Consider the following 27,861-nt stretch of genomic DNA (forward strand, 5'->3'; position numbering starts at 1 on the left):
CCCTCATCCCGACACCTGCCGCGGAACCAGAGCCCAAGCAAGCTCTAGAACCATCCCTCAGCATAGCCTCAGCAGGGGCTTGGGCCACCGCACGACTGGGGGTGAGGAGTTACCGCCAGAACAAAGCCACCAACCGGAACAAATTGCACCGCAGCAAGGCACCCTCACACCCCCGGAGGTTGGGACCCCCACCAGCACCCTAAAACCCAGAGCATCCAACCACCCCCAACCACCAGAAAGCCCCTGGCCGCCCCTCACGGCCAGTCCCGGAAGCCTGGCCACAGAACCTACCGGTCAACAACCCTCCCGGGGGACCAGGAGCTGAATCACAACACCACCTGGTCAAGAGACCACGGAGGGCCCGACCCTACACACTAACACACATCACCGGACCAAAAGCCAGGCAAAAGCCGGTCAGGCACAAGGCACTTGCGCACCCCAGAGGCACCCTCAGAGACGGCAGACACCACCTGCTACACCCAAGCCTCAAAGCGGCTAACCTCTGGCGAACACCAGGTCGCACCCCATCGTCAAACGAGGAGCTGGGCCCACAGGACAATAAAATCCTTGGTGGGGAAGCCACTACTGCAGTCCCACGCACCCCGCTTCCCCTTTCACGCTGGAGTGAACCAGAGTCCGCGCAGCCAAAAGCAGTCACAGCTCCCCTCATCCCTAAGCCCGAGACTGCCGGACCAGCCCCAAATCTCTACACTGCGACCTCAGTACATCACACCTCAGCCGAAGACTCGGACCTACACCCATCATGTCGAAAAAACCAGCAAAGCAGGCAGACATTGCTACTCTCCTATCCACCCCTGCAACAGACAGATCCAGGAGGGGGAACGCCTAGAACCAGGGGAAACCAACGCTGGGAGCATGCACGCAGAACCACCCCGGGAAGGCCCGACTCAGGCGGTCACAAAGTCTGACCTCCAGGACCTCCTAGCAGCATTGACCAAAGAATTCCAGAAGGGCACTGAGGAGGTAAAGAGCACCATCACAGCGCTCGAAACGAGAATGGGGGAACTAGAAACAAGAACAATGGAGGCGGAAACCACCCTATGCGAGCACAGCTACCAAATTGAGAAGGGGCAGACAGGCTGAGCGCACTTGAAGCCCGCTGCGAAGCACTCGAACTCAAGCAGGAGGACTCAGAGAACCGCTCCCGCCGCAACAACATTCGCCTGAGAGGGATCCCCCACATCCATTCCATAGGCGGACCTCGAGCATTATGTGAGCGATCTTTTCCGCTTCATAATCACCCTGCCGGACGACTCCCCCCTGGTGCTCGACAGGGTCCACAGAACTAGAAATAAATCCAATGCCTCGGCCCCGCCGGACGTCCTGGCAAGAGTACACTACTTCAAGGTCAAGCAGGAGATCATGCGGGAGGCTAGGAGCGCCCCACAAATACAATTCAGGGACGCCTCAATCTCCCTTTACCAAGATCTCGCCGCCACCACACTCCTAGAAAGGAAAGCACTGAAACCAGTGACGGAATGGCTGGGGGAAAAGGGCGTTTCATACCATTAGGGCTTTCCCACGGCCCTGATTTTCCCCTGGAATGGGAGCATCCGCCACATATGCAAACTACATGAGGCCGAAAAACTACTGAACCCGGCAGCAGCGGAGAAACCAACAACGAGGAAGCGCCCTCAGACCAAGAAGACCGGCAGAACTCTAACCGGCCCTGGTCCCGGGTGGAGAGACGCCGTCGAAGAATCAGGATACCCCCACTCAAAGGCAAGCGCCCAAGCAACGACGGCTAAGGTGGGGCGACACCGACACCCAGGTTCCCCCGGAATCAACAAGCATCGCCAAAAACCAGACGCCAGCCACTAACACTGGACACGCACCGAATTCTCGAAGTAAAACAACACTTCAACCTCACATACAGCTTTCACCGCCATGAAATAGAGGCCTAAGGGTCTCATCCTCAAAGGATTGTGCTGGCCCTGCCGGAGCCCCCGTTGGTCGAAGGCTGGCCCAGTTGACCAAGTTTTGTTTGAATGGGGGAGTAGAGGGGTGGCCACCGAGGGGGGGGACAAACCCCCAAAACAAGTCCCAGCTCACCTGGCAGCCGCCCGCACAGGCCGGCAATAAGCGGAGCATGATGGTGCCCACTAGCTGTAAACTGCCCACGCCGAAATGGGGTCATCCATTAAGAACCTGACCATAATCACCTGGAATGTCCAGGGCCTCAACTCCCCCAGGAAACGGAAGTTCGTGGAACACCGCCTGACCCAGCTAGAGGCGGATGTAGTCTTTCTACAAGAAACCCATCTCCTAGACGCGGACAAACAGTGGGTCAAATACCAAAGGTTCCCTAAAAGATACTTTGCATCCTCTGGCCAGAAGAGGGGAGGGGTGGCAGTCCTGCCCAGTCAATCAGCGGCACTGACAAAGGTCACCGTCAAACGGGACCCGAGGGCAGGTGCTTAATGATTAAAGTCCTACTGGTCGAGCTCCTAATAACCATCATAGCAATCTACTGCCCAGACGAAGCCCAGGAGCGCTTCCTACGTAGGATCCTCCCAGTCATATCGTCCTTTGCCAAAGGCAAACTACTGATCGGAGGGGACATCAACCTCACCCCTGACCCAACCATCAACAACACCTTGCTGCCCTCTGGAACAGACTTTACAAAGGCTCTGGGGTTTGTGGAATTCCTAAGAGACTGAGACAATCAACGCCTGGAGGCTGGAGAACGACAAGACTCGCGACTACACTTTCTTTTCGCATGTCCACAGGAGTCTCTCCAGAATAGACCTTCTACTCATCTCAAGTTCGCTGTTCCCAAGCATCGTGAACATCCACATCGGCCTGAGAGTGATCTCCGACCACGCCCCAGTCATAGTGCAGCTCCAGACGGAAGGCCTACCAACACTGCGACACAGAGCCTGGAAGCTGCAGGACTATCTCCTCACAGACATTGCAGACAGCCAGGAGCTGTCGGAAGCCCTCACTGACTACTTCACAGAGAACGTGGGAAAAGGGCCTACAGAGGGGTCGCCATGAACTGTTCAGCTGCACACATGCGTCGGCACCAGCTAAAATCAGAAGAACTGGAAACGGAGGTAGCACAGAAAGAGGCAAACCACAAACAACGCCAATCAACAAGGTCATGGAACGACTACCCAAAGCTAAAGTAGCCCTGGAAATGCACCTGGCAGACCGTACAGCCCAAGCGCTGACATACACGAAGAAGTACTGTTACCTGAAAAGCAACAAAGCCAACCGCCTACTTGCACATAAGCTCAAGAAAATACACACAAGGAACAACATTGCAGTCCTACGGGACCAAGGCGGGACCCTACGCTGCTCTGAGGCCGAAAAGATGACCATCATGACCGAGCACCATAGGAAGGTAATGTCAGGGAACCCTACGGAAGCGGCAGCACACGCCGCCTACCACTGATGGACACCCTGGAAGACCCCATATCCTCGGAGGAGGTGTCGGAAGTGATCAGCTCCATGAAAAACACGGCTCCTGGCCCAGACGGGCTGCCCGTGCCATTTTACAAGAAATACAATCACATCCAGGCCCCCCACCTAGCTTCACTTTTCAACTCCTTCCTCGAAACTGGCTTCCCCAACCCCTCCATGGGGGAATCGGTCACAATTTTGATTCCAAAACCAGGAGCAAACCTAGAACTCTGTGCGTCATTCCGCCCAATTGCTCTACTGAATGTAGACTCAAAAATCGTCTCGAAGTTACTGACACGCAGGCTTGCTGGGCTCCTCCCAGATCTCATTCACCTGGACTAGACGGGTTTCATTTCCAGGCGCAACACCTCGGACAACATCAGGCGCACCTTAAACATCATTGAGACAGCCAATAGAACTGGAGAAGAGCTAGTGGTGGCCTCGCTCGACACACACAAGGCGTTCGACATGCTGGACTGGGGCTATATGAGGGAGACACTGTGTCAATACGGAATTGGCCCGAAATTCTTGAAATGGACGATAGCTAACTATCAGCACCCCACCACAAACCTGAGGATCAACGGGGCTAGATCCCCAAGAATTGAAATCACTAGAGGCACACGCCAAGGCTGCCCCTTGTCGCCTCTTGTCTTTGCCCTGTCAATGGAGCTGTGTGCCTCCAGAATCCGGCAGAACCCGGCAATCCTGGGCCTCAAATTCAAGGACGATACCTACAAAGCGGCTCTATACGCTGACGATCTACTGCTAACACTTACGCAACCAAGCACATCCCTCACTGCGCTATGGGAGGAGCCAAGCAGCTTCAAGTCAGCATCAAGGTTCTCAATCAACCTCACGAAGTCCGTAGCACTGGGCATCAACATCCCAAGAGCAACGCTGGACTCTATAGCGGCCTGCCTCCCAATCCCATAGGCCAAATTACCTAGGCGTCCGCCTACCGAAGCTAGCAGAACGCACCTACAAACTAAACCTCCCGCCCCTGCTGAAGGACCTCAGTTGAATATGGCCCGCTGGCAAGATCAGGAAATATCCTGGCTAGGAAGAATCACAGCTCTCAAGATGAACTTGGTCCCTAGACTGCTCTACCACTGCCAAGCCCTCCCGGTAGCAATACCCAAACAAGCCAAACGGAAACTGCAAGCAAATATGCTAAAATTTGTTGGGGGGGGGCAAGAAGTCTCAAGTAACCAGGAAAGTCTTACTTATGAGCCCCGCGTCCGGAGGTACTGCCTAGCCGCCCAGCTCGCGGCAGCATTCATGTGGCAACCTGGCATCAACACGCCCCGCTGGCTAAAGCTAGAGGAGGACTGGAGCCAATACCCACTGGGATCCCTCCCACACATCACATGGCCCAAAAATCCCCCTAACGCCGGGCCCCTCTCGACCACCAGGAACACGGTAAGCAGCTGGAAACAGGCGGCAAGGAGGTGGAACTGCAGGAGCATGGTGGGTCCACTCTCTCCGATCTGGGAGAACCCGGACTTCACCCCAGGCCAAGGGCAAAACGTTTTTTCTAAGTGGAAGGCGGGCGGCCTGTAGCGCGTAGCGTACTTTTACAAAGGAGACTCTCTACTCACCTTTGAGGATTGCAAGAGAAAATTCCAGGACCGGCGCACATGGCTGCCTACCCTATCGCAACCACAGCACCCATACCCTGTAACTTCGATTTGAGACTGCCACGACCCCTCCCCCGGGCCACCCTGGAACTCGCCCCCCATTCTTTTCGCCCCTTTCGTTTTGTCTTTTTGTTCTTTTTACCCCAGTTGAGGCATGTTTTCTTTTTCTTGTTTACTATGTTTCACTCAAAAGCATGTCACAAAGAATAATGAAGCCTCTGTTGTTTATAAATGCCAATAAAATGTTACATTGAAAAAAAGACTATTGTATTGTATTGTGAAACCTAGGTCTCTCACCCACCATACAGGACTCTCATAGCTAGGTGAACCCCCCATATCTGCCTATTATATTGTGAAATCTACTGTACTGTGAAAACTAGGCCTTTCCCCCTCTACATTGGACTCTCGATTCTAGGTGTGCTCCCATGTGTGCAAATTGTACCTGAAACCTAGGCCTCTCTGCCACCATACAGGACTCCCAAAGCTAGGCGTATCCACCTCATCTACCTATTATACTGTGTAACCTACTGTATTGTGAAAGCCAGGCTAAATATCTGCCTATTATACAGTAGGAACTTACTGTACTGTGAAACCTAGGCCTCTCTCCCACTTTACAGGACTCTCAAATCTAGGTGTGTCTCCCAACCCCCATATTGTACTGTGAAACCGAAGCCTCTCTCCTTCCATACATGGTGCTCAAATATAGGTGTATCTACCTTATCTGCCTACTATACTGTGTAACCTACTGTATTGTGAAACCCACACCTCTCTCCCATTATACCGGCCTCCTACGTACTATACAGGGTTCTCAAAACTAGGTGTATCCACCTAATCTGCCTATTATATTGGGTAACCCATTGTATTGTGAAATCTAGGCCTCTCTCCCACTAAACGGGACTCTCATTTCTAGCTGTTTTCCCATTTACCCAAATGGTATTCTAAAAGCTAGGCCTCTCTCCTACTGTAACGCTCACCTGATTCCCACGGAGGCGCTGGTCTTGGCAGGAAGGTGTCTGTGACTCGAAAAGTGATGTGCAGGACTCGATTGGCTTCTGGGGTCGAACCTCTTCGCACTGTGTGTCGAACTCGTAGGGTGAGGTTTCTGCAGGTGAAAGAATATGGGGGTTAATGGTCTGGGTTGTTGAATGTCCCTCTCTCTTCCTAGCTTCTCCGTAGAGCCCCCCAGGTCAACGTGCTCACCTTAGATAGGTGAATGCTAGACTCTCCATCTGCGTCTGGCGCAGGGTGCTGTTGCCAGTTCCTTCACTGGTGAAACATACGCCTCTTGAACTCAGAGGATCGTGACCGTCGTTAACTGCACGAGCGGTGAGTTTCCAGACACCTTTTTAGTCTTTATAGTCTTTAGGTGCGTGGCACGTTAATATTGAACAGGACTCTGTATAATGCTTTTCCCTTTTTGTCTTGCAGGACTCTTGAGATGGAAGATGGAGTGAGCACCTGGAAATGCGTAAGTAAATGCAAGCGCTCTAACTGTCTTTTTCCTTGCAGCTTAATTCGTGCTGAAGAGACGCCGGAGTATTTGCAGGCGTTCTATTGAGACGAGCGCGATGGGCGTAAGTAAATACCTGTCTAATGTCTCTTCTTTTGTCTTTCAGAAGTTGGGTTGCAGCGCCGGAGTCCGCGGAATGCCCGTAAGTAATAACAATGCTTTTGTCTTCACAGGCGGCGATGCAGCGTGAAGAAATCCGGAATTCGCGGAGTGCCGGTAAGTAATAACAATGCTTTTGTCTTCACAGGCGGAGGTGCAGCGTGAAGAAATGGCCGCAGCCGATGGATCAGGCGAGTAAGCACTGCGAGTAAAGGTTGCCTTGCTAACCTGTTGTTTCTTGTCTTTGCAGGTGCTGCTGTTGACTGGATACAGGAATGGTAAGTATAATTCTTGCAGGTTCAGGATCGAAAGAAGAAAGGCTGGAACAGACTCGGTGAGCGTTCTGCAGCAGATGCAGAATAACGCGAAGCACGTTTCTTCTATCGGGTGTGGTTTAAATAGCCTTGGAGTGATGAGGCGTCTTCCTCCATGGCCCCGCCTAGGTAAGAAAAGAGTTCCAGTTCCAGAAGAGTTCCAGTGCTGTATCCAGGGAGTGGAGCTTGCCCCACCCAGGTAAGAAAGTAGTTCCTGTTCACAGAGGACTTCTAAGTGGCTGGTAAGTAAGCAGCATGGTCTGCTGCAGGTAAGTCCACCCAAGCATCTTCACACATATTATGAGCCCGGCGCTTCCAGTGCCGGGACCGATGGTTTTGATGAGCCTGGTGCCACCGGCGCCAGGACAAGGTCCAAAAGGTCCCAGTAGGGACCGGCTGGTGCCTAGGATTAGGGTTAGGGGCCTGCTTCCAAGGACATTGGGCTGGTCCTGGCTCCTGGGAAGCAGTGATCATGACAGCACCCCCCCTCAAGGCCCCTCCTAAGCGTGTCTTCTCCGGGGGTTTTGGCTTGTCGGGGTGATTCAGATGGAATTTCTTGACCAGAGGAGGTGCGTGGACATATTCTGAGGGTTCCCAAGACCTTTCCTGGGGGCCGTATCCTTTCCAATCAACCAGATAATATAACTTAGATTTGGAGATTTTGGAGTCTAGGATGTTCTTTACTTCGAATTCAAGTTCTCCATCTATCAAAACAGGTTCTGGGAGTTCAGTCAATCGGGTTTCTGGTTGTACTGGTTTTAATAAGGAGACATGGAATACTGGATGTATTTTCATATGCGTAGGTAATTCCAATTTGACAGCCACCGGATTAACTATGGTAGAGATGAGATAGGGTCCAAGGTATCTCGGGATGAAGGTGCGGGGTCCTTTTAGAGGCAGGTGCTTAGTGGATAACCAGACCTGATCTCCTACTGCGTAGTGAGGGGCTTCTTTACGGTGTCGATCTGCTCCTTTTTTGAATTGAGCTTTAGCTCTTTGCAGATGGACAGTGGCTTCCTTAAAAGCACGGGTGATTTCCGAGTGCAAGTGATCCACAGCAGGTGTTTCAAATTCTTGGGGAGGATCCAGGTTAGAGGTTCTAGGATGGTGTCCGTATAATAGGAAGAAGGGAGTCTTCCCGGTTCCAGAATGAGTCGAATTGTTGTAAGCGTATTCAGCGATCCAAAGAATATCCTTCCAAGGGTTTTCAGTTTTTTGGAGCATGCAACGTAGATATTGCTCTAGAGTCTGATTTGTCCTTTCGGTTTGTCCGTCAGTTTGGGGATGGTGACTGGTTGAAAGTCTTACATCAATTTGGGCTAGACGACAGCAACTTCGCCAAAAGTGGGAGATGAATTGACTTCCCCTATCGGAGACTAAAACCGAGGGAAAACCGTGTAACCGAACGATGTTTTCTAAGAATTCTCGGGCCAATACTGAAGCTGAAGGTAGGCCCTTCAGGGGAATGAAGTGAGCCAGCTTGGAGAATAGATCCACGACTACTAAAATGGTATTATACCCTGAGCATGGAGGTAAGTCCGTGATGAAATCCATGGACAGGGTATGCCATGGACAGGGAGGAATGTCTAGAGGGTGTAATAGGCCGGCTGGTTTCTCCTTCTGACTTTTATTCTGGGCACACACACTGCAGGAGATTACAAAGTCTCTAATATCCTTCTTCCATGATGGCCACCAGAAATGTCTTTTGATCTTTTCCATGGTTTTGGTAATGCCAGGGTGACCCTCCATTAGAGAGTCGTGATAACAGGAGAAAACTTGTTTTTGTATTTTCTCACAGGGCAAGTACAATCGTCCTCGGAAATATGGTAGGTCTTGATCCACTGAGAATTCTTTTCCCTTTAATTGCCAGTCCTGCAAATCGGCCGGAGTTAGGAGTGATTTGACTGTAGTCTTGATGTCTTCAAAGGATTGAGCGCTGACCAAACCCAAAATCCTTTGTTCTGGGATTATGGGTATTGGTTCTGGATTGGTCAAATGTTCATCTACTCCCATCCAGGAGAGGGCATCTGCTTTTCTGTTTTTACTGCCTGGTCAATAAGTAATTATAAAGTCAAACTCAGCCAGAAACAGAGCCCAGCGAAGCTGTCTGGAAGACTGAGCTTTGGCCGTCTTCAGATATTGTAAATTGCGGTGATCAGTCATTACGGTGACTGTGTGTCTGGCTCCCAAAAGATAATGCCGCCAGGCTTTAAAGGCCGATCTGATAGCTAAAAGTTCCTTGTCTGTAATTGAATAGTTGATCTCGGGAGCCGAGAATTTGCGGGACCAAAAGGCTACAGGATGTAATTGGTGTGTGACCGGATCTCTTTGTGATAAAACTGCCCCCATAGCAAGACTAGAAGCATCCGTTTCCACGATGTAGGGGAGTTCTGGGCGAGGATGTTTTAGAACAGGTGCAGAAATGAATTTAGCTTTTAAGTCCTGAAAAGCTTGTTCTGCTTCAGTAGACCACTCAAAACGTTTGTTCTTCTTTAACAGAGCGATGATGGGCTGGACTATCCGAGAGAATTCAGGAATGAATCTGCGGTAAAAGTTAGCGAAGCCTAACATGCTTTGCACTCCTTTCACAGAGGTTGGTGATGGCCACTCGATGATTGCATCGACTTTCTTTGAATCCATATGGACTCCGTTAGGTGACAATATGAATCCCAGGAACTCAACTTCAGTTACGTTGAAAACGCATTTTTCAAGCTTAGCAAAAAGGTTATGTTGACGCAATCTCTCGAGAACCTTTTTAACGTGTCTCTGATGTTCCTCTTCAGATGATGAGTAGACAAGGATGTCATCAATGTAGACAACACACACATCTATGAGTTCTCTAAGGACATCGTTCATAAAATACTGGAAAGCGGCAGGAGCATTACAAAGTCCAAAGGGCATCACTTGATATTCGAATAGCCCATACTTGGTGCGGAAGGCCATCTTCCATTCATCGCCCTCTTTTATTCGTACCAAGTGGTAGGCTCCTCTGAGATCCAACTTTGTATATATACATGCGTCTTTGACTTGGTCCAGGAGTTCAGGGATCAAAGGTAACTGGTATCTGTTTTTAACGGTGATTTGATTCAGGGCGCGGTAATCTATACAAGTCCTAAGGTCTCCTTCCTTTTTCGGAACGAAGAACAAAGCCGATGAAGCTGGAGATTTTGAAGGACGGATAAACCCGTTAGCTAGGTATTGGTCCAGATATTGTCTGAGGTGAAGATTCTCTGGCTCGGTGAGGGCATAAATCCTACTGCAAGGAGGAGTTGTTCCGGGTATCAGATCTATTTGACAGTCGTAAGACCTATGAGGAGGCAGGGTGTTAGCTTGATCCTTCCGAAAGACATCTTGGAATTCCTGGTATTCGGGAGGTAATTTGGGAACCTCAGAAGAGATTGCCGCCAGTGAAACATCAGGCCGAGGATAACAAGTGGTAAAACATTCTGGAAACTGAACCGTCTTTGCTCGCCACTCGATCTGAGGATTGTGCTTCTCTAACCAAGGGATTCCCAGAATGATCTGGAACTGAGGGGCCTTGATCACATCGAACACGATTTTCTCCCGGTGTCCATCTTGGCTCACTAGCGTCACTTCTTGGGTGGCGTGCGTTACTGGTCCGGAGGCTATCTCCGTACCATCCACTGTAGTAATGACGTCTTTTACTGCCTTAGGGACAAGGGGTAGATTCATCCTTGATACCATTTCACGGTCCACATAATTACCGATTGCTCCGCTGTCGATGTAAGCTTCAATTGCATGCAAACGATCCGGACGTTCAGGACTAATGAGGACCATGGGCACCACGAAATGCGAGGTCACGGGACAGATCTTAACGCTCGGCAAAAGGACCTCTACACTTGCCGGGCTAGGTCGTTTCCCTGCTCAAAACTTGTGGTACAGGTATCTGCGGCTCCTACAGCCTTCTTAGCTGGTTTCACTGGACAGTCTCGAAGAAAGTGCCCTGAGTTCCCGCAATAGAGGCATAATTGCAGCTGTCTTCTTCTTTCCCACTCCTTTTGGGTTAAAGGACCTTTCATGCCCCCTATTTGCATGGGTTCCACAGTGTCAGCTCCCTTAGTAGAGGTCTGTGGTTTAGAAAACACTCGGGTATCAAATTTAGAACGATCAGCCTTCCTGTTCTGTAATCTGTGGTCCAATTGGACAACTAAGTCAATATAGTCTGAGCATTCTTGTGGAGGGTTCACAACTTGAGCTAACACATCCTTGAGCTCTCCACGCAGGCCTCTGTAGAAAAGCGTTAATCTCTTATCCTCGGGCCATTGAGTTTCCACTATGAGTCTGTTGAATGAGGCTATATAAGTCAAGAGGTCTTGATTACCCTGTCGTAATGAAAGAAGTTCATTGTCCAAGGCCTGCCCTTGTGCATGTCTTGCGAACAGTTTCTCCATGCTGGACTGGAAGGCCTGGAAATCATGTAAAACCGGATCATCCTGGGTGACTAAAGGGATCGACCAATCTGCGGCGCTGCCACTGAGATAAGAAAGCACGAAAGCCACCTTGGTCTGGTCTGTTGGGAATGCAGCTGGTCGACATAAGAAGTGTAGGCGGCACTGGTTGATAAACACTGCAAATTTCTTTGGGTCACCAGAAAAGCGTTCGGGCGGAGCCAAGGGCACATTACCGGGTAGATTGATTTGCACTGGATTTAAAGATGATGAAGAAGGATAACTTCTTCCTGGAGCGGGCAGAGGTGTCTGTCCTGCCTGCGTTTGTAGCAATTGCCTAGCGAGGTCCTCTGTTCGCTCCTTGGAAATTATCAGTTCTCTTCTTAGAGAGTTTGTTTCCTGACGAGCTGCATGTACTTCTGCTCTTAATTCCCCGAGCAACTGGGCTAATTGATCAGTGTCTGAGGTTTCCATTGCGCCTGGATAGGAGTTTTGCGGTGGGCTTCGCGTTCTGTAACGCTCACCTGATTCCCACGGAGGCGCTAGTCTTGGCAGGAAGGTGTCTGTGACTCGAAAAGTGATGTGCAGGACTCGATTGGCTTCTGGGGTCGAACCTCTTCGCACTGTGTTTCGAACTCGTAGGGTGAGGTGTCTGCAGGTGAAAGAATATGGGGGTTAATGGTCTGGGTTGTTGAATGTCCCTCTCTCTCTCTTCCTAGCTTCTCCGTAGAGCCCCCCAGGTCAACGTGCTCACCTTAGATAGGTGAATGCTAGACTCTCCATCTGCATCTGGTGCAGGGTGCTGTTGCCAGTTCCTTCACTGGTGAAACATACGCCTCTTGAACTCAGAGGATTGTGACCGTCGTTAACTGCACGAGCGGTGAGTTTCCAGACACCTTTTTAGTCTTTATAGTCTTTAGGTGCGTGGCACGTTAATATTGAACAGGACTCTGTATAATGCTTTTCCCTTTTTGTCTTGAGATGGAAGATGGAGTGAGCACCTGGAAATGCGTAAGTAAATGCAAGCGCTCTAACTGTCTTTTTCCTTGCAGCTTAATTCGTGCTGAAGAGACGCCAGAGTATTTGCAGGCGTTCTATTGCGACGAGCGCGATGGGCGTAAGTAAATACCTGTCTAATGTCTCTTCTTTTGTCTTTCAGAAGTTGGGTTGCAGCGCCGGAGTCCGCGGAATGCCCGCAAGTAATAACAATGCTTTTGTCTTCACAGGCGGCGATGCAGCGTGAAGAAATCCGGAATTCGCGGAGTGCCGGTAAGTAATAACAATGCTTTTGTCTTCACAGGCGGAAGTGCAGCGTGAAGAAATGGCCGCAGCCGATCGATCAGGTGAGTAAGCACTGCGAGTAAAGGTTGCCTTGCTAACCTGTTGTTTCTTGTCTTTGCAGGTGCTGCTGTTGACTGGATACAGGAATGGTAAGTATAATTCTTGCAGGTTCAGGATCGAAAGAAGAAAAGGCTGGAACAGACTTGGTGAGCGTTCTGCTGCAGATGCAGAATAACGCGAAGCACGTTTCTTCTATCGGGTGTGGTTTAAATAGCCTTGGAGTGATGAGGCGTCTTCCTCCACGGCCCCGCCTAGGTAAGAAAAGAGTTCCAGTTGCAGAAGAGTTCCAGTGCTGTATCCAGGGAGTGGAGCTTGCCCCACCCAGGTAAGAAAGTAGTTCCTGTTCACAGAGGACTTCTAAGTGGCTGGTAAGTAAGCAGCATGGTCTGCTGCAGGTAAGTCCACCCAAGCATCTTCACACATATTATGAGCCCGGCGCTTCCAGTGCCGGGACCAATGGTTTTGATGAGCCTGGTGCCACCGGCGCCAGGACAAGGTCCAAAAGGTCCCAGTGGGGACCGGCTGGTGCCTAGGATTAGGGTTAGGGGCCTGCTTCCAAGGACATTGGGCTGGTCCTGGCTCCTTGGAAGCAGTGATCATGACACCTACTACACAGGGTTCTCAAATCTAGGTTTATCCACCTCATCTGCCTATTACAAGGGGCCACCGACTGCATTATGAACCTAGGCCATATCTGCCCTAACCCATATCTGACCATATCACTCGCCCTCACCCCTCAGACTCTCGCACCAGAGAGAACACGAATAATGAGACCATGCTGTCCGCACAGGACAAAGATAGCTGCAGCCAAACAATACCAAAGCCTACGGAACGTATACCTCACACCACGTCTGTGGACACAGGCACGGCCAAGGATCCATGCACCATAGAATGCAGCCATGGCTATGCTCATCTGGTCTAGCAGCGCATATAGCCGTCCACACTGAAACACTTACCTCAACACCTCTGCCACTAGTATACAGCGACTACCAACAAAAAGAAATTTGGTATAGCTGGCCACACAGACCCTTTTCAACAGTAGCACTCTATAGCAAACCACCAACAGCGCCCACCCACGTGCCTGACCTACTTGGGCTGCTTAGTCGAGCCTAGCCAGTCACCCAAGTACTAGACCAGCGAAAATGCACACATGCATATCCTAATCTAAAACTCTTAGAACCTCCAGCACACTTGACTACGATCACCGAGGGCGTGCCAACCACAAAGCACACTGAGGCCATATAAATGGGGATAGAGCGCTATATAAATAACCAAATACAATAAAGCAAATCTATAATTAAACATATCAAAATACAAATATTCCTACACGCATTTCATGCTGGTCAACACCTCTGTTGGTATTCTGGTGCTGAGCAGAGTTATTTTAATGGTGCATCTTGGTGGCCATGACTGCCTCCACTCATGCTAATCATTCAAGTACATCAGTAATGAGAAAACCAGCAAAAAATAAAAAAAGAGCATACAGGCATCAACCTATCAGGGAACGAATATGTTCTCTTAAACTGCATGAATGCCACTTGCACCCCTATGTGCAGACTAACTGTAGCCTGTTGTTTTAATAAGGGGGGAGGATTTGAACCAAAGCAGCAATACCGAGTAGCTTTCTCACCTCATCCCTCATTTGGCATTTTCTGCCTACCAAAACACATATCATCCCCCTGCATCCTTACCTTTGGGAAGCACAACACTGTGCTTATTGAGAGCAGTCTCTGCAGTAATAGCTTGCCATTAATCGGTATGATATGATAGGTTATTGAGGTTTCTAAGCGCAGACTCGAGGATCGAACCGGTGTTGCTCCGTGTCGTCTTGCTGCCAAGACGAACATGTTGCCCCCCGAGCTATCCTCCCGAGACAATTCTACAATTGCTACAATGCTACAATTCCACATTAACTGTGCAAAAATAATAGCTCTTTAACTGCAAGTAGCGCAAACTTAAAAAGTGACAGTACACCCAAGTCGCATCACTGACTGCCATAGCACCCCCGCCCCCAAGCATGGCCATATCCACACTAACCTCTGCACTTCCCACCCATAAACCACCAGGAAACATGCATTCAGTTCTCAAGCTTCATGTGGTCATCAGCGAGAAGACCACCCAGATCTGGTTTTTCTCTTCGTAAACCGGGACTTGTAGATTTCCTGCACTTAAAAAGGGAGACAGAAAAATTGAAGTCTCAGACTCCGAAGGGAAGGGGAAAAAAACAGGACTGGACAGCCTTGTCACGCTGGGCCAAAGAATCTAGAGAGCTCTGCATTAATCATGTAATTCTCATGCACAACATTTAATCATTTTCAAAATATAATGTCCTCTATTTCTGGATGCGCGCGCAATCTACATTTGGGAAACATCACCACCAAATAACCATGGTGCACCTTTGTCATATTCAAACATGTGATAGCGAACGAGAGGACGTTCCAGCAGCAGTCTTCTTTACCATATTGCCCTCAGGCTAACACCATACATTTGCCACTGGTCATGCACACCAGCTACAAGAAGTTATGTATTAAGGAATTTATTGAGTCTGGGCCTTGCTTTCAGAAGCAACAGAGTGCTTTACAATCATAGGGGGATGTGTGAGGTACATCTACCAGCCCCAACAGAAATCCCCTGCATCACAAAACTGCATTTCAGCAGTTCCCAAAAAATGGCTGTGCTGTGTCTGCTGAGCACATATGGGGCGAGAGTTAAACACAGCCAGCCCAAGAATGGCTGCATTTTCTGTTCTCCACGTGAATTGGGAGAAAATAACTTAAAGGCAGAATGGCCTTGCATTTCCTGTCAGTGAAAAACTCTAGGCTGCACCAGAAAATGACCTGCATTCCGGACGGCATCACACTGGTGTCTCTTTTTGTTTTAAACAGCACATAATTTGTTCCATTCATCACAGCCCTGCCTGTGTATTGTATTTGAATGCCATGAAATAAGGCAAGCCCTGTAGAACGGCATTGTTTTTCTATCAAATCAAGTCCATGAGGAACAGAGAAACGGCATCAAATCCGCACGAGTCGGATTTAATTTTGCAACAAACTAACGCACGCGAGGAGCTTCAAAGAAAATATGCTTTCCCTTGCCGTGTGTCAATTACCAAATAAACTATTTGCAAGCATATTTCTGCGCCCAGAAATTGACCTTATCTGTAAAAGCCTTTCAGAAAATGAATGCCAAAGAAACTGCGTATTGTGAATCATAAATGAGCTAAAAAGAACACCTATAAACCCGCTTTTGCAAAGCAGGGAAATTACACTTTGAAAACTAAATGTGAAAGAATGCCATTACTCGCAGAGAAATAGTAGTATAGGTGTGGGGATGGGGTTTAGTTTAAATGTATGTTATACTATTCCCAAAAAGACTTAGTTTCTGTGAAAGAAAGAGAGAAAAGAAGAAAAAAAAATGTTTGTAACCAGCGGAACCAGTTTGGCCTAGGTCGGCACTTCAAAAGGTACCTGCCCCATGGGAAAGGAAACCCCTCCATAAATATGAAAGGGCCAAAGTGTGGAAATTTGCAGCCTCGTCAGACTGGCCGGCATTTCTACAGCAAGGGACAATGGACCCAGGGATACTAGCACTGTCACAAAGAAGTGTGAATTCCTTTGAGACCCCTCCTCAGCTTCAACTGCCTAGGATCACAGCGTGCCATGTAAAACCCTGTTGTTCAGACTGGCACAAAGGGGGCAGGTTGGCTGTGGAGATTTGAAGGACGGCCCATACAGTGACATTGACTTTAGTGAACTTTTTACATTAAGACATTTCTTTTAATACCCGGAATAAGTAGTAATGTGATATTTTGACCGTTTTTATGGGATTTTTAGACTCACAGAATGAGACTAGGTGTGTATTTGTAGCCCAAAGTGAACTGGAATGACAGAAAAATTGTAATTTGGTGTGAATCATAATTGGCGCAGACATGAAACTTGAGGAAAATATGCCAAATAATAGTTTGCATAGATGGAACCATTTGTAGAATTTTAAGTGTTTTATTTCACCTGAAAAACGCGAAATGGCACCCAAAGGGTGAAGCAGCAGCGCACAGAATTGGCGTTGGAACCGGTATATTACTTGCGAAATATGGGATCTGCCTATCTCATATGTATAATGGGGACTATTGTAAATATAGAGTTGTATTCCATAACTCCTTTTTGTGAACAATTAGGCATGTGGGACAAAAGGAGTCATAAAACGCATACACCTAAGGGGAGGTCACTTCCTTCAAACCAACCAGCTCAGAGGGAGGAGGCGATACCAATAGCCTGACCTAGCCTAGTCAAGGGGCATGTCCAGATTACTTCCGCCCATGTTAAAACAAACATTCTCTGATGTTATTGTGGCTATATAAGAGGCAGACAAGGAGGCATAGAGAGATTTCACCATTCAAAATTCACCCTGCAAGATTCCAAGACTCCAGGACCAGGTCCAGAGGTAGCTGACCCGGATCCAGGCAGGACCACCTATCCAGAACCTCCTATCCAGAACCAAATTAATCCCAATAATTCCAGGAGAAAGGAGGAATGGCTGCTGATCCCTTTGGGGGAATCCAGCAATCAGACCCTTTGCCCAGCTGACGCCCTGCTGGCCAAAGTGACCAGACCCCTGTTGCCCAGCTGTTCCCCTAAAGGAGAGCCCAGCTGCTGCTCAGTGACCAGATCCTTGCCTCGCTGTCCACAGACCCAGTTGGCTGTCCAAATTACCCAACTCAAGTGCATTTTGTAAGTTTTACCCTGCCCAGTACCAAAAAGCTGCATACACTGCTCTGTTACCTTGCATTCTGTCCAAATCCTATAAAAAATCCCATAAGAACCCTAGTAACTTCCCAAATTGTCAGCATCCTCTGTGTGTCCTGTCCTTAGAAGAATCTGTGTTAGTCTCTATGTGTTAGCGTAATTCTTTTCAAATCATTTCAGTTACCTATGTAAGTCCTTAGTACCATTTTTAAGATAAAGTAATTCACTCCCCTATAAAAAGGAACGCGGCGCAAGCTGGTTAAGATTGGTTAAAATTGAAAATGAACCCCCTTGCGTGCAGTGTCTTTCTTTAATAGCCTAGCCACTAAAATATAGTCTCAGTAGAACCTGTCATTGTACAATTAAAACTGATTTTGCCCGTGAAAGTTTTCCTTTAAAAAAAAATCTGATTTACATTTCCCATAGAGAAACCATACTGTCACCACATAAAGAGTCATCCTTGCACTTCATATATCTGCAATGTGCCTTTATTCCCCATCATAAGAACAGATTTCCTATTTTGACTGTTAGCCTATTTTCATAGCTGTTTGCTTGTTTAAAGTCAGTGTAGAATCAGAAATTGCAGTTCTGCCACGTGTGATTTTTGCTGCATTGTTTTCCTTCCCAAAGTCGATTTTTCTCACCTGTGTTCACATTGTTTAGTTCCCTGCCCAGTAGATTGTAAACTTCCTTGCCTCTTTAGTACAGCCACAAAAATTCCCCTCCTATTCCTTCTGCCGCAAATGTAAACTGACCTCCAAGTATCTAGTGCCATTTTGCTCCCTTTTCAAGGTTTTCATTTTGGCCTCCCATTCTGGCATGGAGGGTCAATTTTTCCATATTATTTCTGACTCCTTGCTACTCCTTACTACCTTCCATCCACACAAAACTTAGCAGGTGTTTGTGGGAAGTGCTGCAGGGGGAGTGCATAACACGAGGGCAATCTATGAGTGACAAAAGTGATCTTGCTTCCATTTGTATTTAAAATTGATGTATCTGATGTCAGAAAGTTAAATTAATTGTTTTAAAACATTTTGTTGTATATTATCACCACACTGGTGATTGCTGCCCTAAATTTGATTTGCTTGATTTTGCATTTGAATTTAAAAATAAATAAATATATTTCATTATTACACACCGGCTTGGTTCATGGTCCATTGTGACATTGGATGTTCGTTAAGGGGGGTGTGAGACAGGTTGGGTGCCTTCTCAAAGCAGAATCCGAAATCAATAAAGTTAAAAGCATTTTTATTGTGCGCCACATCCCTTGCCAGTGCAAAGAGTCCTGGTCTGGAGTATGCCGTGTCGTAAATCCGTTACAGATGAACACGGTGAGGGGAGCAGAGAAACAAGGGAATGGGGAGCAAACGACAGGGAGAGGGAAGGTGGGCATTTTGCCATAAATGGACCTGCAAGCAACCAGGTGAGGAAACAGTGGAGATTAAATCCCTCAGTCTCAGGGAGGATGGGTCGTGAGAGGTGTGCGGGCATAGGTGTTAGGGAGGTGTCCTTCTGGAACTGTAGAAGTGAAGGAGCAAATCTGATGTTGACAGGGAGGAGGTTCCAGAGTCTAGGGGAGTAGACAGAAAAGCCTGTCTTCCGACTCTTTCCTTCCTTTTTATTGTAGTAAGTGGGCACTATAACGAGTTAAGTGGATTTAGCAATGGTTACCCACGTTGTACATGGCGGTAAATTTAACAAATTAAAAGTTTCTGTGATTCTCCATTATGGAGTCCTATTGGAATCCTCTGATGATTGGAGGACTTGCGGCCAGTGGAAATTCCACCAGCAGAACATTTTTCTGGAGAAAGTACATGGCTGTAAAAAATGTCATCCAATTTACCGCCAAACCCATAATTCAGCAGAGCGGTAAAATGGCAGTAATTAGATAACCCACTTTTTTTTTACTGCAACCGCCATACTCCTAACGAAGCCCATTGTGCATTTTATAATTTGTGCCTGAAACACTACTTATTCACCGATATCTAAAATAGGGAAGAACGAGAGCCCCCAAAACAAATCAAGGTCACGCCAACCTTTACTTGCACGCGAGATGCAGTGCTTTCCTGGCTACATCAATCCTTGCTTCATTCGGTGGTCAATGCAAGCCCTCCCACCCCCGTACCCCGTGCATAAAGTACAGCCCATGAGCTAGTGAAGAGGTTGGGGAAAGGGGAAGGGTTCATGTCAGTCCGATTCTCTAGCAACTCGGCCCTCTCTGTGAGCCTAACCTCAGCACATGCAAAAAGCATGCCCCAGAGGTTGCATGCAGCAGCAAGAAGTTACTGTACGACGCAAACATGCTCAGCTCACTGGAGCCCAAAGCATCCAATGTTTACAGGCATGCCTGCATTGCGAAACGCTTGCAGCAGAAATATAGTGTTTTATTTATCCACTGACTTGCACTGGAGAGAGGGATACTTTGTGATAGAAAATGAAAATATATTTTCGTACATGTGTGCACTTGTGGAAATAACCAGTACGTAAAAATGAAAGCAAGACGGTTGATGCATTATGCTCGTTGACTTGGACTGTAGTGGACGCAGGAAGAAAAAGTGGGGCTAGAGCAGCATTTTGGGTAAAAGGGAAGAATCGCGCATTCCCCGCTCTTGGTGGGGACGGTGTCCCGCTCCCCGCCCCCCCCCCGGCCGCCCGAGTGCTCACCTCCGTGCTGTGCCTTCTCAGGGGCTCGGAGACGCTCCGGGTCCTCGGGCGGGTAGGGGCATGCGCCTGCCGGAGGGGCGCCTGCGTGCGCCGGGCATGGTGTGCAGAGGAGACGGGCACACAACAATCAGCCCCATTCAGCGCGAGCTTGAGCCGAACACCTCCCGACGCCTCCTGGGTCCCAAAGCTGGGGGCAGCAGCAGCAGCAGCGAGGGCAGCCCCAGGCATTCACAACCCAGCTAGAGCCTTCGGCCTCGGGGTCCTAAGGCGTCACTGCTTCCGGCGGGAGCCCTGCACCGAGGGCACATGTGTAGTAGCCCCGCCGCGGCGGCGCGGCATGCCCTGCAACGAGCGGGCTCCCGCAGCAGCAGCAGCGCCGCTGCCAGTCTGCAGGCTCGCCTCCAGGAACAGTAGGGCTAGGAGCCCAGAGAGGCATGTGACGCGTCACAGCATGCCACAGCATCGACGCTTACAGTTGTGCTGTGAAACCTTGAAACGTTACTGAGGAAAAAAGCCGGCAAAACCACGTCAAGCAGGCAGAAGCACATTTGTATATCAGAAATGACTGCATAGCCTCACGGGAAAAAAGATTGTATTTTCGGCCTGATACTAGCCACCACTGACTTCAAAACATGGCCTTACCATTGAACTGAGACTACCGTCGAAAAAACCTTTCATGCGGAAGGGGCCATGTGCTGTATGTTTCTTTCTATGGTGCCATATTTTACCCACAGCATATTCTCCACGCCTTGAAACCAGCTGATTCTTTTTGTGATCAAATCGTTTTTTAGTATTGGTGCACACATGCTGCTGCATAACCAAAGGGTACCGCTATACATGGAATATCCATGGTTATGGCATGTGCATTAACACTCATATTTCCCAGCAAGGAGAACTGGTGAAGGAACACAGCCAGGCATCCCAAACAGACCAAGGATGGCTGGGCGTGTGGGAGGATTGAAATGGAGGGTGGTTGCGTGTGGGAGGATTATAATGGTTCACTTTACAGGACACGTTTTGTTAAAAATTGGGTAATACAAAGTGGTCTTTTATAAAGTGCTTTTGCGATGTTTATCGGCCTCGCTGTATGTGACTCTGGAAAAAAGGAGAGGGGGTTGTTCGTGGAATAGTGGCAGAGGCAGATGGGAAACCTTTGGTTTTTATTAGCACAGGTGTGAAGTACCCAAGAACTGAGTGCCGTTCTGCTTTATTGGGGTTGGCAAGGATACTTGGTAATATATTATTCAAAGGGGAGAGTCCAAGATCTGATAGACTATTGCACTTTGGGTCTAGATAGGCGCTAATGTGAGTGAGTGTGATAGGGCTGGAGAGGGTGGCTTAGTCATGGCTTGATTAATGTTTATGTGGTAGCTGCTAGCCGTGCTGCTGCGGTGGATACATGTTGGGGCTTTGTGTGCATAAATGCCAAGTTTGCCAGTTCCATGCAGGACTCCTCAAGCAAGTTCTGATTTTTCCCATTCCATGCTGGGACTTGATTTTTTGTTTTTCCCATTGTAAGTATGGGCCTACTAGCCCAAGAATGAAATGGAAAAAAACTTCTACTGACTGGAGGTGTCACACATTGAACTGGGAAACCTGGCAACTATGTGTGCGTGGTGTAAGCTGGTAAAGGATTTGAGCAGAGAGTCCGCTTGTTGCGGAGAAGTGGGTGATAGACAAGCAAAGGTGAGGGGTACCATCCGGGAAAATGGGAAAGGATTTTGGGTAAATAGATGTAAGCAGTCTGAGAAGCTGGTGTCCACCCTTGGAAGCATCAATAGCTTGAGGTTCACATATATGAAAGCGTCACTGTATTAGAGTTGAAATAAGATGGTATTCCCAACATCATTGAATGTGCCCTAATAGCGTCACTGTGTTAAAAGTTGATTTTAGAAGGTATTCCCAACGTCATTGTGTGCCTGGTCGCATACACTTTATTGATTACCACAATATCACACTACTACGCATACTCTCTCCTATATGCCACAATTCAACTAGAACACAGCAGTACTATGACACATTCGGTAAAGCTGTTCTCATACTAACATGACTCATCAAACTATCCATCATCCTAATAAAACACAGCTAGCTAGCACATACCGGCTAGCTTAGGTGTCTCCTCAGGCCTAACGCAGCCAGAACTCAGTCTGGGTGTCCACCCTCCAGACTGAACACATTCAACTGATCTCTTCAGCACCTCACCTACCTCTAAGAAGCAGCTATCATGCAACAACCACACCAGCTGCACACATACCTGGTGCGCCCACGCACTTTACGACTCTCTCTCTCAACTGACTTGAACTGCGGTTCCCGAGGGCATTCAACCTACCAGCTCTTTGAGATCATACCAATGGTACATAAGGCGCTATACAAATGCAAAATAACATAACATAACATATAAACATGATAACCATGCTCACATGGGTAATATGGAAGGAAACTATTCACTCTAAACACTGACCCTTTGCCCCTCTCCTGACACATTTCATTGGGTAATCTCACATTTCACAGAGCGGCTTGCAGTGGAATCCAGAAAACACACTGGTTGACCATGGAGAGAGAGGACCCTCCGGATCTGTGTTATGCAGTAAACATCTCAGTAGCAGTCTGAATTCATCAGAGCCAAGTAGGTTGACGGCAACCCCATCTTTAGTCATGAGAATGCTGGATGGTATTAAGTGACCTTCACGAAGCCCGGGAATCCCTACCAGCCATTAGCCAAGTATGGCAGTTTTTGGACTGTGAGAATGAAACCATGAAAACTAATTTCGTCCACTCCATGGAAAACTCTTGCTTGCACTGAAGAAGGCCGGGCTCTTTGGAACTAACCCCAGCCCTAGGCAAAACTCGAGTTGGCATCAATTACTGGCATTAATAACTGTGTCATGTGCCAGTAACTAGTGGTTATAAATTGTTTCTTGTATATTAGAGTGTCTGTAGGTTTGTAATATGAATATTGTCACAAGATATACAGTAGGGTCGCACAGCATTCACTCGGATGGTGCCGATGGGCAGCTTGTACCTTTCATTTTTTAACAGAATTGAGTATATGTGGTGTATGTTTGGGGTCATTATAGTGGTTGTCGTGTGATCGGCAGTAGAATGTGGATGGATGTTATGGTTTTGGTGGGTGGTCTGGTAAGGGGACCATGTATTTGTCCCTTAACATTGCAATACATGTGTATAAAAAAATGTTTGTGTGAGTTTGTTTTTATGAGACATGAATAAGTTGTATATGCTGAATACATTTTGATATCTTTCCCATTGTATGTTTTTGCTCTTACTGATTCTCGCTCAATTGCTTAGACATGTGAGTGTTACAGGGGTTTTCTCCTTTGTTCCTTTTCCCCTCTCCTGTCACATTTCATTGGCTAATCTGACCTTCACCCCAGGTTTCAGTAGTAAATCCTTATTGAGAAGGTAGGTTGTATGAAACTATGGGATGTTTTTAAAGGGGCTTTTATGAAAAGGTGGGAAAAAAGGCCATGGTTTCACTAAAAATAATTGCTTGCTGAAACTCCAGTAGAGACACTGGGCTGTGTTTAGGGATGACAAAGAAGGTTGTAGATCACTTAGAAATTCTGAAAAGATTCTGCTGGAAACATCTGTCATGAAAGGCCTAATATCAACCATCTAAAAAGAGATAAATAGTGTGAGACTCAATCACAGAGAACATTGTAATATAACCTGGGACAGTGACACATGTCACTCTATTTAAGAGCTCATGTGGGCTTTTATCGGGAGGAGAATGTCAAGAACTTTAGTGTTCAAACAATCAATGTTCAATGTATGCTATGTTACCACTTAATTTGCACTGCTATTCTATTAAATAAACTTTACCCAGGGAAAAACCCAAAATTTCAGGAGGGGATATGGAGAGCATGGCTCATTTTCACATATTTGGTGAAAATGTCCACCCCTTAGAAATTACTTTCTGGAAGTCAGGCCCACAGTTCATGGAATGGTGGGTTTCTGTATCCCCCGTTAAAGCAACTGTCTTGCTGGCCGTTAACCTAATAAGTCAATGTGTAAAGGTGGTTGCAAAGACCCAGAGGAATCAGAGTGAATCCAAATCAGACTCAAAGATGAAGTAGACGAAGTTCAAGGCAACACCCAGATTTATTGTCATCCAAATAAAACCGGGACGGCATAAGCATAGACACCCTGCGGCTCTCAATTATTTAATACAAAACAATTGCTTTAATACTCAGAACGTGCCATCTATGATGTCATAACATCATCAGAATTAGCAAAATCTACAGGGATTGGTTATTGGGTTTGGCTACATATAGAGTATATAGGGGTTAACATTTTATTTGGTTACTCATATCTGATGGCTCCACCTGGAACCACCCCAATATTGATAAAGGTAAAATTACATAATTTCTAAGATGAGTGGTTGGTTGGCATACTATTTGATGGGCGGCCTGACACTGGGACTTTGTTTACAGCAGAACGGTTTCTGCCTAGGGCAGCCTCTGCCTGCTTCTGGAGTGTACTTGCTTCAGATCCCTGCACTCAAATTCAAAAACGCAGGAGGCCACTACATCTTCCACTTGGTTTCATACCATTGCAACCTGCTGTTGCCCACCTAAGATTAAACCCTCCCTCTCCATCCCATTCCCGCAGAAATGCAGCTCTGTACTGATTTCGATCCTAGCCCCCCCAGCCAGCCTGATCTGCATGCTATTGCACATGTACCCTTGGGTACAACTTGTTACAGTTGTGTGGAGGGTAGTGAGTGGAGAGGCTGTGTCGGGGGTAGGACATTGTCTGGTGAGGCTGCTGCCCAGGCATGAGACTGGTGGGAAGTATTGGAGGGCAGTGCTAGGTTCTCTTGATTGATGGTTGGTTCAGGGGACTGGTGAGGCCTGTGGCTATTGTTATAGTCACGTGACACTGACGTGAGGGACGTTGGCCGTGTTGGCCCATGTGACAGGGGCAAAAAAGGGGAGTGAAAAGCCTGTGAGGGATCTCTTTCTTCCTCCAACACCAAGGCGACGAGGGCGGAGGGCTGACCCCTGCAACGGCACCACAGCCAGCATTCTACGATGCGCCCGACTGTAGCCACAATGGTCGTAGGAGGCATACGCCATCGGCGGGAGAGGAGGAAGCCGAAGCATGCCCGGCACGGCATCACGCTGCAGCCGCGTCTCCACAAGTGTGAATAGGTTAGGTGCGGGAGTGCCACACACCCCCGAGCCCTCAGAAAGACTAACAACTACCCGCCAGACACTTGCAGCTTGTCCTCCACAATGACGAAGATCTCAACAAGTTGCAGGGCAAGAGTCCCCAGTGGCCAGAGTAGGGCTCAGCCTAACACCCAAGCCATGCTCATAAGGACCGAAGGTCACAAGGCAGGGGAAAAAGGCAACTGCCCAGGCTACGCCATCTGTAGCAAGCTAGGGAAAAAGGAAAAGCCCTGCAGGCTGCACTGGCAATTAAAGGCAGAAGTTTTGTGAAGACCCCCGAGGGCAGGAGGCACACGCAGCACAGCACAGCACTACAGCATGGCAGCTGACCCGGCTGCATCACCAGCCTGGGGGAAAGTGCAAGGTCAGAACCCTGACACCCAGTAACCTTTATGAAGCCATTTCAGCCTTTTGGACCCAGGGCAGCGCTGGGAACTATGGGTCCAACAGTTCGAACTCAGCCTGAAGTCTAGGAAGGTCACAGACAATGAAGAAAAGCAAACTTTACTAATGCTAAAAATAGGCACAATGGCATTGCAGCTGTTCAATGCACTCCCAAACAGGGGCATCGAAGACGATTTTGACACAGCCAAGGATGTATTGATGAGAAAATTCAAACCGCAGCTGAGCCCAGATTTTGAGGGTTGAAAATGAGGCAAGACCGACAGTGCCCCGCCAAAAACATTGATGACTTTCATGGCCGCCTATGTGAGATGGCCATCAGGTGCGACTTCCCGGATGAGGACTTCGCTGTCCGGCAACAGGTCATCCACGGCCTCTCCTCGGAAAACACCATCAGGACCATCCTGTCGGAAACAAACCTGCCCCTGGAGAATATCCTCAACATGGGACAGCATTGAGAGAGGGCTGATGAGCATGTGGCAGAAATGGAACAGATGATGAGCCGCCTGCCACTCGACACTGAAAACCCGAACAATAGCATAACCACCGTAAATGCGCTACGACAAGGAAGAAATCAACCACCGTCGGTGCAGAGAAGAAACCCTGAGAGTACCTATGGTGCGGAGGTCGGCAGCATAAAGATGAGCCATGTCCAACATTCAGCACCACATGCTACAAGTGTGGGAAGCTGAACCACTATGCGACTGTGTGTCTTAACTCCAGAAGGGCAAATGAGCAGCAACCACGTGACTGACCCAGAGAATGGAATGGTGACGCATGACAGAAGCTCACACAATCATATCAGCCTCTGCAGCAGGAACAACGACCACACAGACAACCGACATGAACTCATGACAGACTATGGGGACGCGCACAAGCGGTGGAAGCCGATGATGTTGACAGCAGCAGTGAGGATGAGCAATCAAGCAGAGGGACCTTCCCAGACTGCACACCCCGTCACCGGAGATCAAGAAAGGATAGACAGCCAAACCAAAGCAGCCCCAAGCAGTGTGAATCTGCATTGACATGCGCCTGCCCAACGTAGCCATAGTACGAGAGAGTCATATCACCCTGACGATTGACAAACTGATTGTTGACCTCACGGGAGCCACTGTTTTCAGCAAACTGGACCTGAGATCGGGGTACCATCACATTCGCCTGGCAAAAGAATCCCGCTACATCAAAACGTTCTCGTTGCATCTAGGGCTATGAAGGTACCGCAGACACAATTTCGGGATCTCGTCTGTGGCAGATGTTTTCCAGCACAAAATCAGGAAAGTACTACAAGACCTCCCTGGGGTCACAAACGTGAGAGATGACATCTTAGTCTACGGGAAGTCTGACGAAGAACACAACTCAAGGCTCGCTGCGACACTACAACGGCTGGAAGACTCAGGACTGACTCTACATGCATAGAATTTGGAAAGTCAACACTGAGTTTCTTTGGGTACGTTTTCAATGAGAAGGGAGTATCCCCTGACCCCAGCAAGGTCGCAGAAAATGAAACAAGATAAATATATATATCACACTTTTATAATAAATTAATATTTGATCGCACACTTATGAATATGACAGTGATCAACAATGGATAATATTACACTAGCACACTTTTGTAATCACTTAGGAGTTGGTATAGGAAGGATAAGGTAGCTGAGAATGCTTTTATGGTTTCAAGGAAAAACAATGATGGAAAGAATGCAGCACAGAAATAAACTGATTTGGTTTCAACAAGAGAGAAAATAATCACTTTATTCACTCCCCCCTATGCAATATAAAGAGGTGGAAGGGGAGCACACGATTTTCAGGAATACCATCAAATGCAATACCAATTCAGTTCACCCCTAGCAAGCTTAGAGCACAGGGATGATTTTAAAACACAGGCAAAAATGCTTTAAATGTGATTTGCGAAGAAGTGAAAATATGCTAAAAATGATTTTTAATTCCCTATAGGAGATTCATGGTGGTGACAGCTACTGTCTACACTAGCAATGATTCATGAGGGATTATCAGGTTGAAAACGAATTTCAGAAATGCAAGCAAAAGACAGCTATTTTTGACAGGTGAAGATGTTTGAGCTAGTTTTCAATTCGCTGCACTTTTTCCGAATGTGTCTGGGTTTGTTGGT

The 27,861-nt window shown here is 48.0% G+C and overlaps 1 protein-coding gene across 2 annotated transcripts in view; it reads right to left on the minus strand.

Annotated features, from left to right (window-relative positions):
* The window catches only part of AMOTL1 (angiomotin like 1), a 1,007,056-nt gene that overhangs the window by 578,901 nt on the left and 400,294 nt on the right, over positions 1 to 27,861 (minus strand). Inside the window, exon 1 of one of the 2 annotated variants that reach the window (XM_069639245.1) lies at positions 20,143 to 20,612. The exons of the other annotated variant lie outside the window; for it this stretch is intronic. The gene's annotated coding sequence lies outside the window, so the exon portion shown is untranslated. Of the gene's footprint in view, positions 1 to 20,142; positions 20,613 to 27,861 lie in introns of those variants that run through there. 2 annotated transcript variants of the gene reach the window in all.

This window comes from Ambystoma mexicanum, chromosome 7q (genome assembly GCF_040938575.1).
Source record: "Ambystoma mexicanum isolate Mex_15411 chromosome 7q, UKY_AmexF1_1, whole genome shotgun sequence".
NCBI classification, from domain to species: Eukaryota; Metazoa; Chordata; class Amphibia; order Caudata; family Ambystomatidae; genus Ambystoma; species Ambystoma mexicanum.